The sequence below is a fragment of the Microtus pennsylvanicus genome, chromosome X, assembly GCF_037038515.1.
Source record: "Microtus pennsylvanicus isolate mMicPen1 chromosome X, mMicPen1.hap1, whole genome shotgun sequence".
NCBI classification, from domain to species: Eukaryota; Metazoa; Chordata; class Mammalia; order Rodentia; family Cricetidae; genus Microtus; species Microtus pennsylvanicus.
Window position 1 is genome coordinate 93,576,162 of NC_134601.1, and position 13,975 is coordinate 93,590,136.

A 13,975-nucleotide genomic window follows, 5' to 3' on the forward strand; every position below is an offset into this window, starting at 1 on the left:
GTAAAGAAAAATTCCAATTTGAAATTATTAACACAAATTTCACTATTCATTTATATTCACACATTATATTTAACACATTAAAACAAGTTTGGGACTTCCCCCTTCTAAACACACATGAATTCAGTCAAGCCAGTCTTGGTTCCACAATTTCATCCCTAAATAACCCACAACAAGGCAGAGATCAAACTCTGAAATTTTTGGTAACGTAGTGATCAGTCAAAATTATCTTTAGGACAAGGGATAAATCCAAAATATAAAAGCAGCCACTTTAAAGTTGGCTGCTCCTTTTCCAAATTAATCCTGCCCCCCTTACATTATTCTGTCTTTTTACAAAACACAGAAGCATACTGTGAAAGACAACTGGTATTAGACTAGGGAATTAAAAAACACTTATTACCAACTAAAAATAATATACTCCAAAATGATCCTTTCACTTTTTATTGACTATTTTAAGTCAAAACATCCTACAGTTTTGAAACTCTAGCAAAATATTTTCAAACCACAAATATTACTAGCTTATCTTTCTGCCAAATTAGCCAGTAGTAAAGAGCATTAATTAACATCCTTTACCACTGACAAACTGTGACTCAAGGCACCTACTGAGTGTTGTGATTGAAAATAGAATTTAATTACACAAATATTACATTAAAAACTAAAATGTTGAGATTCATTACACATTTCTAGATCTATTAAGCATTAGAGAAATATGCATGCATTTGTAAGCTCTTCAAAAAACAATTTTCAAACGGGTAGAAGCATTCAGTCATCCTGTTCCCTAGACATGAAAAGCAAACATTGCAATTAGAGCATATACACTTTTAAAAATGACAACGGCAAATCAGATAGCAAAGAGAAACTCTGAAAAACATAAGAAATATTCTGAGTCAGAAAAGGGCCTGAGAGGCCTAGAAAGATGACAAGCCCTATAGTGACATGAGATCTGAATTAAAGAATACCGTTATTTTAAAGAAGCAGCTAGCATTTTGTAGGAGGCAAGCCAGCCAACGTGCCTATTAAACAGCCATCGATCACAGCACTGTTTTGCTATTCCGTACTTATTTACTTATAATATAGAAATTAAGAGGCAGCAACAGTTAGCCACATTAACCACTCCAGCAAAGGGTACTTAAAAAAAAAGAAATGACCTTACATTTGCGACGACACTTTGCAGCTATAGATTATTTTTACATACATGACCTCATATAGTCCTCACTACCTTCTGATGTGGCTCGGACTGACTGAGGTTCTGCACGGGATTTTCTCAGCCACCCAGGCGGCCCCAGACGTTCCGATTCCACGCTTTATTGCCTCACAATCCGCACAGTTCTATTTCAGGCACAACTCGGATTTTTAAAGGGAAGGAACCGGTTAGGGGGAAAATAACCATGGTACCTGCAGCTCTGTGCTGCAAAAAATGGCTGAATTATGCTTCTTCCTTTTTTTTTCCTCTCTCTCTGTCTCTCCCTCTCTCTCTCTGTTCCCCTGGAAAAAGAAAATTTACATTTCAAACAATTTAAGTAAACTCAAAGACAAATCGGGTCCCAGCGTCTTAGGAAATGTTTGAGCGCCGCCGGTGCAGCAAGGGCCACGGAGCCCGTGCCTTCCTCGGGGCCGCGGGCAAAGCCCGGGCTCCGCAGGCCGGCGGCCAGGGGCGGCTACGCACCTCGGGGGTCCTGTCCAGCCTCTAGTGGACGGCAGTCTGCATCAGGAAGAAGCGGGCCGGTGGGCCGAACGGTGGGAGGGTCGGACGACGGGCGCCGGCACGGACCTCGGGAGGCTCTCTAGACCTCTACCAGGGGCCGCTCCCTGGCCGCGCCGGGGCGCTCCGGCGCGGGGCGAGCGTGCGAACCCGAGGTCCCCTCAGAAGCAGTCCTGGGAAAGAAGACAGCGCTTGAGTAGCGAGTCCAGACAGTTGGGCTAGGCGGGAGGCGCACGGCTGGCGTCGGGGCCGGGGCCCAGACTTGCCGCTACCGGGGAGGGGAGGGGGGTGAGGCTCGCGGCACCCCCAACAGGGTTCGGCAAGAGCACCCCGCGTAGGGCCACGAACCGGGAGAGAGCTGAGGGGGTCGAAGGCAACGGCAGAGACGCTAGCAGCAGGAGCGAAGTCGGCGACGGTGTCTCCGGGTTTCTGCCCCGAAGCGCGCGGAGCCTCAGGATCACCCACGCCGGGGGTGGAGGAAAGCGGGAAAGGGGCGGGAAAGGGGCGGGGCGAGCGGGGCCATGAGCCAGGGGCCGCTCCGGGCCTCGCGCCCCCTGCGGGCCACGGGAGCCTCGCCCGGGGCCCGCCCAGGGAGGCGGGGCTGCTGGTAGGGGGCCCAGACCACGGGGTCGAGGACTCGGAGCCGGCCTCTCCGTGGGAGCGGGCGGGAGCGGGAAGCCGCGGCTTCGAGAGGAGGCCAGAGAGGTCTCCTGAAACCCTGAGGGTGCCCCGTAGGGGCGAGCGCGCCGCCTGCCGGGTGTTTACCTTCTCCCTGGTCGAACGCCAATGCCGCCATCTTCGAACCAAAGCGCGTCACTTCCGGCGCCACGGAGCGGGAGCGGGGTGTGGGAGCCGGGTAGTGGGAGGATTGTCCCACTGCGCGCCTCGTCCCTGAGGCTGGCCTGTCACAGTAGCGGGGACTTGGGAGGGGCTCCGAGGGAAAGAGGTAGCGGAGTGCTGCAGTCCGGAGCCGGTGAGACGTCCCTTCTGAGCACCGCCGTCGGGGCTATAGAGGATTGGCGGTGCACCTCCCCCGGCGACCAGTGTCACCTCGCCTGCCCGGGAGGTGGGCCCTGAGGCGCTGCGGCGAACATGGGGTGCGCAAGTTGAGTGCTAGAAAACCCGGAAAATTCCATTTTTCGCATCTTGCACACCATGGGATGAGGGGAAGCTTTGCCCACAGTACCTGTTATAAAAGTGACTAGAGCAACACTAAATGACATTTCTATAAGGCAATTTGCAATGGGTCGTTGCGTCACAGTTCCACCCGGCTTATTGCATAGTAATTACACATTTCACAGATACATTTCCCAGACATGAAAAAACTCATAGAAAATGGCATGACTTCACCACAGGGAGAAAAGTGCGGACTAAAAAAGCGGATTTCTTTTGCGGCAAAATAGGCAAGAACGAAGTGTGAGTGCGTGCGTGTGTGTGTGTGTGTGTGTGTGTGTGTGTGTTTACAAGTCTGCTATAGAATTTAAGGTCATGACCCTTAAATATCACATTTTCTTGATTTAAGAATATGGAACTACAGCAGAGGACTCTTGTAAATTTATTATGGGTCTCTGTGAGGAAGTCGTAGATGACAGAAACACTTAGTGGAAGCCACTGGTTATACTACCAGTTTAAAATTAAGGCACCCATTGATCATTTCTGACCTTTGCAGATAGTTTTTTGGCTTCTCCTACCTCTACCTCCACCAAGGAAAATAAATTTAAGTTTTATCTTATCTAAATAAACTTATCTTATCTAAATAAACTTATCTAAATAAACTGACACCTGCAGCAGTAATTCCTGTTTTCAATTACAGCCAGGCATTGCTCAACAACAGTGATGTGTTCTGAGAAATCAATAGGCAGGCAATTTCACTGTTAGGCAAACCTAGATGGAGGCCTAATGTGGCGGTGTGCGCCTTTAATTCCAGCACTTGAGAGGCAGAGGAAAGAGATTGTTGTGAGTGTGAGGCCAGCTTCATCTACATAATGAATTCTAGGCTAGCCAGGGATTACCTAGTGAGACCTTATCTGATAGATAGATAGATAGATAGATAGATAGATAGATAGATAGATAGATTCCTTATCTGATACACACACGCGTGTGTGCTTTTTCGAAGGTGCTATGGTTTGATATGACTGGCAGCATGATGGTTCGTTTCTTCCAGAATCAACCACAAAAGGAGTAATGTATTGCACTACAGTTGTTAGGATAGCTGAGACATCAGTAGGTAGTGGGGATTTTTCAGCTCCATTATAATCTTTTGAGAACACCGCCATAAGTGCAGTATGTAATTGAAACTACATCCTTTTATTTATTTATATTCATGTATTTGGTAGGAGAGGGAGCCGTGAAGATCAGACAGCTTGCAGGGGGTGGGTGAGGTGGGTTCCTCTTTCTATCATATGGATGCAGGGGATTGAATTTAGGTTGTCAAATTCAAGTTGCAATACTTGGTAGCAAGTGCCATTACCTGCTGAGACTTGTCTTTGTCACTGGTCCTTTTTTTTTTTTTTGAGATAGTCTCTCAACTATCCCAGGATGGCTTGATCCTCCTGCCCCCACCTCACAGTAGTGTATAGTGCAGTGTGATTCTTAACATTCGTGATGCTGCGACCCTTTAATACAGCTCCTCATTTTGCGGTGACCCCAACCATAAAATTTTTTCGTTGCCACTTCATAACTGTAATTTTGCTACTGTTATGAATCATAATGTAAATATCTGATATTCAGGATATATGCAACTCCAAAGAGATGGCAACCCACAGGTTGAGAACCCCTGGTGTAGTACTTGCCTAGCACACGTCAGATGGGAGGGATTGAATCCGGGACCTCATACGTGCTACACGAGTGCTCTGTCAATTGATCTATATCTCTAGTCCTGAAACAACATCCTTAAGCAACCATGACAACTTTTCTCATCGCGCTGGAAAGTAACTAGAATGCCTTCATTCTGGAAGAGCCCCCAAAAGCCGTCTGTGCCTCCCAAGTTTTAGGATCACAAGTATGAGTGCCCTGCCTGTGTTGTCTTTTCTTAGCTCCCTAGCCTAAGTGTTAAGAATACAATACACCAGCAACCACTTGGTGGCTCACAACCATCTGTAATGGGGTCTGGTGCCCTCTTCTGGCCTGCAGGCGTACACACAGAATATTGTATACATAATAAATAAATAAATATTTTTTTTTTTTTTTTTTTTTGGTTTTTCGAGACAGGGTTTCTCTGTGGTTTTGGAACCTGTCCTGGAACTAGCTCTTGTGGACCAGGCTGGTCTCGAACTCACAGAGATCCGCCTGCCTCTGCCTCCCGAGTGCTGGGATTAAAGGCGTGCGCCACCACCGCCCGGCCCAAATAAATATTTTTAAAAAAAGAATACAATACATGGGGCTGGAGAGATGGCTCAGAGGTTAAGAGCAGTGTCTGCTCTTCCAGAGGTCCTGAGTTCAAGACCCAGCAAACACATGGTGGCTCACAACCATCTGTAATGGGGTCTGATGCCCTCTTCTGACCTGCAGGTGTACATGCAGACAGAACACCTGTATACATAATAAATAAAATCTTTGAAAAAAAAAGAATACAATACATATGTCCCAGTCTGTTGATGTCTGGCTGACTGACAGACCTGAGACATGCTAGAAACTTGGGCTGGGATTTGAAGGCGATCATAACTCGGGGATTACAAGGATTGACAATATTATATTCCCCCCTTGTCCCCTTCCTTTTCTGTTTTGTTTTATGTTTTAAGAAGTTGAAAGCCTACAGTGGTAGTGTGTACTTGCAGTACCAGAATTAACAAGGCTAAGGAAAGAGGTTGCAGAAATTGAACCAGCTAGACCCTACCTCTGAAAACAAAAGAATACCTTGAGCTCTTCTGATGCATGACTAATGGGAAATTGGGATGCATATGAATAAAGGAAGAGTCCTGCTTGGTGTTTAAGCATCTTGGCTGTGACTGGTACCCTTCATTAGCACTGGCTCCTCTTCTTTTCTATTTCCCCTGGCCTCCTGGTCTCTCTTCATTTCTCCAAATTTTTCCAACTCTCTGCCTACCTTTTAATTCATGAACCTGACCCACTTTTCCAGAAAAAGTAAATACTGTACGGGAACTGCATCAAAACTTCCATCTCTTTAAATAGGTCAAGGCTTCTGGAGATGTCTACACAAGGGTTTTCCTCACTTGTCATCCCTTACTGTCAATCTCTAGTTATTTAGTAAGAATCTTTGCATTGTTCCCCTATATTCTCTCATATCACGAAGCCCAAATCCCTCCCCAGGATTCAGATGGGTTAATTCCTTAAACACTAAGAAAGGATCCTGAGTACAAAGGCAAAAAACCACTCTAGGTCATACCTAGCAAGGTCATACCTTACTGTTTTTCAGGAACATAGGTTCTCCACCAGCAAAACAAGTTAGTAATTGCAAAGCCGAATGGCTCACCATGATCTAAGTAACCCACTGCCCAAAGAGAGGCATTTCAAGTGTGTACATTGTATTAGCAACAACCCTGGGAGCCACTCAAGGAAAATAAATCAGTAACTTAAGTCCACATGACCAGAATGACTCAGCAGGATCTGTGTAACCACAAGAGACAGGGTGCCTAAACTGTACATTGCATTATTTCAAAACTATGAGGAGCTATCCACGGAAAATGAATTAAATTTAAATTTACATGACCAAAAAAGAGAATTCATCATGACCTATCCTGAAATCATGTAAATGCTAAACGTTTTTAATGTCTACTCTTGATATCCTACCTAAGCCTTTCTTTTTTGGTGGGGAGTGGGCATGGGGAAGAGGCTGGAGACAGAACCCGGTGCCTGGCTAAGTAAAGGCTCTACCACTGAGTTACCCCCAGGCTTATTTCCACCCTTTAAACTGAGGAAGCAAATTATCTCATAGCAGTATTTAGACTAACAGCACAGCCCCTACAGATAGCCATCAGCGTTCAAAACATTCAAAGCTGGGCTCAGGGCAATAGTTTGAGGTGACATGGGGTAGTCTGGTAGAACCCAGGCTTGGAAAGATTGAGCAAGGCTTCTCAAAGGGGGAGATCTATAAATCCAGAAGGAAAGAGAGGAGGGAGAAAGAGTAAATAAGGCAGCCACAGGCTGCATCTAAACCTAGAAGAAGCAGAAAGCTCTTCAACAACCACTAATAACTGAATAGGGTGAAAATATAGGCCAAGAGAAGGGAAGAAGAGAGTAGCTATAGTTTGCTTTTTCAAAGGCCACAAACAGTAACCTATGTCATCTCTCTTGTTGTTGTTTTAACATGTATTAAGTTTGTTCTTTGATCATTTCATATATGTACAGCAGACATCCTATTTAATCTACCCATACAAACGGTGCAGCTCCTAAGGGAAAGGTATCCTGGCAGTGTGGAACCAAGGAATACCACAAAGTCACACAACAAACCTCACAAGAAGATTGGGAAATAGACAGGAAATGTCTAGCTATGAGAGTCTAGAGGAGTTGTGGGATTATGACGGGCAGCTCTGAAGGGAAGGCAGGAGAAGAGGGCAGGAAGGGGCACAGGAAACTGCAGGATTACAGCTGCAAGGGTAGAGGGGACAGGGTCAGGTGAAGAGACCCAAAATAGCCTAAAGACCAAGGCTGTGGGGTACCACAGTTCCAAGAGTACCAGAGGGCTGCCAGATACTCAATGGTCACCTCCTCAGGCTCAGGGAAGCATTTACATGACCAACAGAAGGGGGAATTGAACAAATTGCCACTGGTGGATGGGGTGCCAAGCAATTGGTGAGCAGGAAGGTGAGTCTGTTGTGGGTGGACCAGAGGTGAGGGTGAGGGTCCTAGTGGGGCTCAGACCCTAAGGGGGAGCACAGGCACCAGGAGAGCCTATGTGAGTCACCCCACAAAAAGCTATCCTGACAGTCGGGAGCCAAGTATTACCACAAAGTCACACTGCACAATAAACTTCACACACAGATTTACTAGGAGGGAAAACTCAGGTAGATGGTTGCCTGGGTTCAGGTGCGAGGCAACAGAGAACTGAACAGAAGGCAGGCCTTATATAGGGTTTCTTGGGGGTTGGAGCTTTCCAGGGTGGCATGGGATTGGTGGGATTGGTGTGGCCTGATCTCGAGGCACGATCAGGGATTAGTGGGATTTTTTTCTGTAGGGCGGCACCTGGCCACTCTCCTACCTTGGGGAGAGGGTTTGGAAAAGGAAGTTATGCTGTTAGAGAAGTCTGGGGGTGGAGCCTAGTCAATGGAGCTTCTTGGGAGCTGGACCTGGCCTTGGAACTCCTCAGGGGCAGAGCCTAGCTGTTGGAGGGCCTAGGGGCGGGGCCTGACTGCTGGAACTCCTCAGAGGCGGAGCCTAGCTGTTGAAGCCACTCAGGGGCGGGGCCTAGCTGTTGAAGCTACTCAGGGGCGGGGCCTAGCTATTGGAGGTCCTAGGGGTGGGGCCTGGCTGTTGGAGCTTCTCAGGGGAGGGGTCAGGCCATGGAGATTCTTAGGGGCGGGGTCAGGCCCTTGGAGCTTCTTAGGGGCGGGCCAGGCCATTGGAGCTTCTTAGGGGCGGGGTCAGACCATTGGAGCTTCTTAGGGGCGGGGCAGGGCCCTTGGAGCTTCTTAGGGGTGAGGTCAGGCCATTGGAGCTTCTCAGGGGCGGGGTCAGGCCATTGGAGCTTCTTAGGGGCTGGGTCTGCCCATTAGAGTTTCTCAGGGGCGGGGCAGGGCCCTTGGAGCTTCTTAGGGGCTGGGTCAGCCCATTAGAGCTTCTTAGGGCGGGGTCAGGCCATTGGAGCTTCTTAGGGCGGGGTCAGCCCATTAGAGCTTCTTAGGGCGGGGTCAGGCCATTGGAGCTTCTTAGGGCGGGGTCAGCCCATTAGAGCTTCTTAGGGCGGGGTCAGGCCATTGGAGCTTCTTAGGGCGGGGTCAGGCCATTGGAGCTTCTTAGGGGCGGGGTCAGGCCATTGGAGCTTCTCAGGGGCGGGGTCAGGCCATTGGAGCTTCTTAGGGGTGAGGTCAGGCCATTGGAGCTTCTCAGGGGCTGGGTCAGCCCATTGGAGCTACTTAGGGGCGGGGTCAGGCCATTGGAGCTTCTCAGGGGCTGGGTCAGGCTATTGGAGCTACTTAGGGGCGGGGTCAGGCCATTGGAGCTTCTCAGGGGCTGGGTCAGCCCATTGGAGCTACTTAGGGGCGGGGTCAGGCCATTGGAGCTTCTCAGGGGCAGGGGCAGGCTATTGGACCTACTTAGGGGCGGGGTCAGGCCATTGGAGCTTCTCAGGGGCGGGGTCAGGCCATTGGAGCTACTTAGGGGCGGGGTCAGGCCATTGGAGCTTCTCAGAGGCGGGGTCAGGCCATTGGAGCTACTTAGGGGCGGGGTCAGGCCATGGAGCTTCGCAGGGGCGGGGCAGGGCCCTTGGAGCTTCTTAGGGGCGGGGTCAGGGCCATTGGAGCTTCTTAGGGGCTGGGTCAGCCCATTAGAGCTTCTTAGGGGCGGTGCAGGGCCCTTGGAGCTTCTTAGGGCGGGGTCAGGCCATTGGAGCTTCTCAGGGGCGGGGTCAGGCCATTGGAGCTACTTAGGGGCGGGGTCAGGCCATTGGAGCTTCTCAGGGGCGGGGTCAGGCCATTGGAGCTACTTAGGGGCGGGGTCAGGCCATGGAGCTTCTCAGGGGCGGGGTCAGGCCATGGAGCTTCTTAAGGGTGGGGTCAGGCCATTGGAGCTTCTTAGGGGCGGGGCAGGGCCCTTGGAGCTTCTCAGGGGCGGGGTCATACCATGGAGCTTCGCAGGGGCGGGGCAGGGCCCTTGGAGCTTCTTAGGGGTGAGGTCAGGGCCATTGGAGCTTCTCAGGGGCGGGGTCAGGCCATTGGAGCTTCTTAGGGGCTGGGTCAGCCCATTAGAGCTTCTTAGGGGCGGTGCAGGGCCCTTGGAGCTTCTTAGGGCGGGGTCAGGCCATTGGAGCTTCTCAGGGGCGGGGTCAGGCCATTGGAACTTCTCAGGGGCGGGGTCAGGCCATTGGAGCTACTTAGGGGCGGGGTCAGGCCATTGGAGCTTCTCAGGGGCAGGGGCAGGCTATTGGACCTACTTAGGGGCGGGGTCAGGCCATTGGAGCTTCTCAGGGGCGGGGTCAGGCCATTGGAGCTACTTAGGGGCGGGGTCAGGCCATTGGAGCTTCTCAGGGGCGGGGTCAGGCCATTGGAGCTACTTAGGGGCGGGGTCAGGCCATGGAGCTTCGCAGGGGCGGGGCAGGGCCCTTGGAGCTTCTTAGGGGCGGGGTCAGGGCCATTGGAGCTTCTTAGGGGCTGGGTCAGCCCATTAGAGCTTCTTAGGGGCGGTGCAGGGCCCTTGGAGCTTCTTAGGGCGGGGTCAGGCCATTGGAGCTTCTCAGGGGCGGGGTCAGGCCATTGGAGCTACTTAGGGGCGGGGTCAGGCCATTGGAGCTTCTCAGGGGCGGGGTCAGGCCATTGGAGCTACTTAGGGGCGGGGTCAGGCCATGGAGCTTCTTAAGGGTGGGGTCAGGCCATTGGAGCTTCTTAGGGGCGGGGCAGGGCCCTTGGAGCTTCTCAGGGGCGGGGTCATACCATGGAGCTTCGCAGGGGCGGGGCAGGGCCCTTGGAGCTTCTTAGGGGTGAGGTCAGGGCCATTGGAGCTTCTCAGGGGCGGGGTCAGGCCATTGGAGCTTCTTAGGGGCTGGGTCAGCCCATTAGAGCTTCTTAGGGGCGGTGCAGGGCCCTTGGAGCTTCTTAGGGCGGGGTCAGGCCATTGGAGCTTCTCAGGGGCAGGGGCAGGCCATTGGAACTTCTCAGGGGCGGGGTCAGGCCATTGGAGCTACTTAGCGGCGGGGTCAGGCCATTGGAGCCTCTCAGGGGCGGGGTCAGGCCATGGAGCTTCTCAGGGACGGGGCAGGGCCCTTGGAGCTCCTCAAGAGTGGGGTCTGGCAGCTGGTGGTCCCGGGAGTGGAGTGGGCTAGCCGGTTTTACGCCTCAATGGGTCAGACTGGGCTGTCAGAGTCTGGGAGTGAAGCCTGGCAACTGGAGGTCTTCAGGGGCAGGGCCTACAAAGGGGGTCTGTGCAGCCAGGAAAGCTGCCCCCACTGCCTGAGTCGGCATGAATAACCCATACCCCCAATTCTTATCATACACCCCCACAAGTCCCCATATTAAATCGTTGTTTTGTCATTTTTTAATGAGATCCATTTTCACCAGGACCATGCAGCAATGGTTTTGGAATTATCCATTGGAGCCTGGTGGGCTCATCAATGGATACAGAACTCAAGACAATGACTGTCCCACCCCCAGAGTCCATTAGGAGCCAAGAGTTCAGCAGGAAGGGGTAGGGGGTTGTGAACTCCTCCCCAATCTCTAATAGACTGGGGATATATTCAGTTTTATTTAGGCCTATTGTACCTAGTCACAGCTGCCGTGAGGTACAGACGGTTTTGATTGTGCCATACCCAGAAGATGCGTGACTCTTTCCTTTCCTTCCAGGTTCTCCACTCTTCTAAGCCCCGAGCCTCAGAGAGGGTGGCATAAATGTCACTTACACTCAGAACCATCCACTGTCGTCATAGGTAGGGTTTCTATTGCTGTTGTAATATTGCTATGACCCAACCAACTTTTGGAGGAAAGAGTTTATTTTGTTTACACGTCCACATCACAGCTGATCATCGCAGGAAGTCCTGGCAGGAACTCACCAGACCAGAAACCTGGAGGAGGGAGCTGAAGCAGAGGCTACAGAGGAATGCTGCTTACTGGCTTGCTCCTCATGACTTGTCCATCCTTCCTTCCTATAGCACTCAGGAGCACCAGGGGTGGCACCACTCAGTGTGTGGGGCCCACCACATCAATCACCAATTAAGAAAACACCCAGCAGTGCGGTGGTGGCACACACCTTCAACCCCAGCGCACCGGAGGCAGAGACTGGCAGATCTCTGTGAGATCAAGGCCAGTCTAGGCTACGGAGTGAGTTCCCGAACAGCCAGGGAAACCCTATCACAAAAACAAAAACAAACAAACAAAAAGCAAAAACAAAAAACAAAAACCAGAAGATGCAATGAGTATTGCTGTGTTAACTGAATATTCTTACTTTGAAACATCATCATAGACAAGGTCTTCTAGTAGTGGAAATATTTAAAAGGAATGAGCTGGACATGTCAGTGAAAGCCTGTAATTCCAGCACTAGGGAGGTTGAAGCAAGAAGATCAGGGATCCCAGGTCCTCCTCAGCTAAACAGTCAATTCAAGCCCACCTGAGCTACAATGTCCCCGTCTCAGAAAGCCAAAACAGGGCCAGAGAGATGGCTCAGCAGATAAAAGTTCCTACCACTAAGCCCGACAACATGAATCTGTTCCCTGGGGCCCACATGGTGGAAAGAGAGAAACTCTAGCATGCTGTCCTCTGACCTACACACTCACAGAGTGACAGGGTTAAGCTGAGCAGGACCAATGAAGAGTTGCTATATGATCTTTGCACCGTGAACTGTAAAAAGGCTCCAGAAATTTCTTTGAAACTTAAGAGTTTGGGGACTGTAGTTAAGAATACAAATAAGAGCCGGGTGGTGATGACGCACGCCTTTAATCCCAGCACTAGGGAGGCAGAGGCAGGCGGATCTCTGTGAGTTCAAGGCTAGCCTGGTCTACAAGAGCTAGTTCCAGGACATCTAAAGCTACCCAGAGAAACCCTGCCCCCCAAAAACAAAACAAAACAAAAAAATCAAAAAAAAAGATTGAATACAGGAACTTGGCTTATTTCTTGGTCCTATAACTAAATTCTTCTTTTTTCATTTTTTAAAGATTTATTTTTGAAACAGGGTCTCACTGTGTGGCCCTAGCTAGCTTGGATTCACTATATAGATAAGCTAGCTTTGAACTCAGACACCTGCTTCTGCCTTTTAAGTTAAAGGTTTATTTTCACTGGGGCTGGAGAGATTGACTTAGTGGTTAAGAGCACTTATTGCTCTTGCTGAAGTCCTGAATTTAGTTCTAAACTCCCACATTGGGTAGCTTATGGCCTCCTGAAACTATAGTTCCAAACAGTCTGTCGCCCTCTTCTGGTCTCTGAGAGCATTGCATGCATATGCATACGAACAGACAAGCAGGTGCACACAGAAATGCATAAATAAAAAAAGAAGCTTCTTTTTGCTTTTTTGTTTTTACGTAGCCTTGGCTAGCCTGGAGCTCACTTTATAGAGTAAAAGGCGGGGATATGGCACCTAAGTGCTGGGATTAAAGATATGTGCCACCGAACCTGGTTCCAATAAAATTATTTTTTAAAAGATTGCATTTTAATTTATGTGATTTATGAACACTCTGTACACGTCATGTGTTGTTTTTAAACAAAATCCTGCAACAGTCATGTCTGTGTGGGTGTCCACAGAGGCCAGAAGAGGGCACTGGATTCTCAGAGCTGGAATTCCAGGTGGTTCTGAGAGGACCAAAGAGGGTTCTGGAAGAGCAGCAAGTGCTCTTAACCACTAACCCGTCTTTCCAGCTACCATCACCCTCTTTTTACTATTTTATGACTTGCTTTAAGACAGTATCCTGTAGTTCAGGCTGCTCTCAACTTGCTCTCTAGCCAAGAATGGCCTTGAACTGGTGGTCACGCTGCTTCCACCTCCTAAGGGCTGGAATTGCAGTCGGAGCACTAGCACGCTGTGCCTTTTCTTCCTTATTTTTGAGACAGCATCCCACTCTGTCCTGTGCCAACGTCCCAAGTGCTGGAATTACAGGCATGTGCCATCATGCACAGCAGAAACTAAATTCTGGGTTGTTTGTTTTGTTTTGTTTTTCTAAGACAAGATCTCATTATGTAATTTTGACTGACCTGGTACTCACAATGTAGACCAGGCTGGCTTTAATTTCACAGAAATCCTTCTGCTGGGAATAAAGGCATGCACCACCAAGCCTGGCTGTGACTAAATTCTTTTTTAAAGTGACTGTAGGTCTTTTTATGCTCAGAGTGTAAAGGTGCCTGCCTCCAAGTCTGAAAACCCGAGGTAAAGTCCCAGAATTCAAGTGGTAGAAGGAATGAGCCAACTCTTTTTTTGTTGTTGTTTTTGTCTTTTGTTTTTCCGAAACAGTGTTTCTGTGTATTCTTTGTGTAGCTTTTGGAGTCTGTCCTGGAACTAGGTTTGTAGACCAGGCAGGCCTCAAACTTACAGTGTGAGCCAACTCTTACCAAGTCTCCTCTGAGCAACACACACTCTGTGGTATTCACATGTGCCCCCACCCTCATCCACACACACTTACACACGCACAAATAAGTGCTTAACAAACTAAAAGCCAGTTGGCTGGTAGTGGCACATGTCTTTATTCCC

At 49.7% G+C, this 13,975-nt stretch overlaps 1 protein-coding gene across 3 annotated transcripts in view; it reads right to left on the reverse strand.

The window, feature by feature from the left end:
• The window catches only part of Klhl15 (kelch like family member 15), a 46,218-nt gene extending 43,698 nt beyond the window's left edge, over positions 1-2,520 (reverse strand). For 2 of the 3 annotated variants that reach the window (XM_075958873.1, XM_075958876.1), the window contains exons 1-2: positions 2,465-2,520; positions 1,664-1,872 (exon numbers count right to left, since the gene is read on the reverse strand). The gene's annotated coding sequence lies outside the window, so the exon portion shown is untranslated. Of the gene's footprint in view, positions 1-1,663; positions 1,873-2,047; positions 2,166-2,464 lie in introns of those variants that run through there. The other variant, XM_075958874.1, reaches the window with a different exon arrangement.
• Positions 2,521-13,975: the final 11,455 nt, after the last annotated feature.